The sequence below is a fragment of the Aplysia californica genome, unplaced genomic scaffold (assembly GCF_000002075.1).
Source record: "Aplysia californica isolate F4 #8 unplaced genomic scaffold, AplCal3.0 scaffold00227, whole genome shotgun sequence".
Taxonomy (NCBI): domain Eukaryota; kingdom Metazoa; phylum Mollusca; class Gastropoda; order Aplysiida; family Aplysiidae; genus Aplysia; species Aplysia californica.
In genome coordinates, this window is record NW_004797497.1 from 320,562 (window position 1) to 321,782 (window position 1,221).

The 1,221-nt window shown below is 38.8% G+C and overlaps 1 protein-coding gene across 3 annotated transcripts in view; it reads right to left on the reverse strand.

The window, feature by feature from the left end:
• The window catches only part of LOC101849055 (perlucin-like protein), a 41,104-nt gene that overhangs the window by 17,625 nt on the left and 22,258 nt on the right, over positions 1-1,221 (reverse strand). The gene's annotated exons all lie outside the window — the stretch shown is intronic.

The window sequence follows — 1,221 nt, forward strand, 5'->3', positions numbered from 1 at the left end:
TTATTGTTGTTGTTGTTGTTGTTGTTATTATTACCTGCTTCCTTCATTCTTTTTTTTATTATACTATCTTATCTTCCTCGTACGATAATAATCGCATACTCCGTGCATCTGTTTCTCTTTAGCCTATTGTCAAAATTATTGTATTGCTTTGCATTTGAAATTGTGGTTAAGACTTAAGGGAAAGCCGCCTCTACTGCCACTGTGATGCAGTAAATGCTACCACCAACACTACTTCTACAATAACTACAACAACAACAAACATCAGAAACAACAACAAGAAGCAGCAGCAACAACAGCAACGACAAGTAAACCCCTATTCAAAGTAACGAGAAGAACAGTGTTTAGCAATATCAGGAAGATATCTGGATTCCAGGAGGTGTCACCTCTGACGTGCAATGACCCTTCACGGTCGCGAGCTGCCGTTGCACATTCAGTTATATCCAGGCCAATCCAAGTTTTTATGTTGTCGATCGATGTCACTTTTTGTCTCCCGCTGGCTCTAATTCTCCACATCCTTTCTCCAAGCACCTCTTTCACAATGGTCTCGTGTACTTTTTTATGGCTAAAGTATTTTATTTTTCCACATAATTTTTATTTTATTGAGCAGGGGTTTTCTTGTGCCGAGAATCTGACACACGTCATTGCTCATGTTTTTACTTTCCAGCTAAAACTGGTCATTCTGCGGTGGCACCACATCTGAAACGCAACGATGTTGTTTTCTCCTTTTTTTGTCAAGTTAAAGTCCAGGTCCATGCACCATATAGGATTACTGGGAAGATGTAGCATTCTAGCATAATCTTTCTTAAAGTTAGAGAGAGTTGCTTTGATTTTTATTGCATGTGCTGTTGTTAGGTTTACTACTTTTTCTCTTTTGCCATCGTCTGTGATAATTGCCCCTAGATATTTGAATTGGTGCACTTGTTCGATTCTCTCCCCATTTACGGTTCTGTCTGTTGTTTCCCAGTAGGTTTTGATGAGGCCATTGTTTTTTGTTTTCCTGCCGTTCATGTTGAGGCCTGCCTTGTTGCTATTCTCTTTGACTATTTTCACAATTTTAGAAGGATTTTTGCACGAAGCCGAATCGTTCTTCTCTAATTTATTTCGTAAATTTCCCCCTTGAATCTTTTTGAAATGACTTTCAAAAATATTTTCATGATATGTGGCACCGAACTCATTGTCCTGAAATCCGTTCATTTTGTTGCCTTTTTTTTTGGGGGGGGG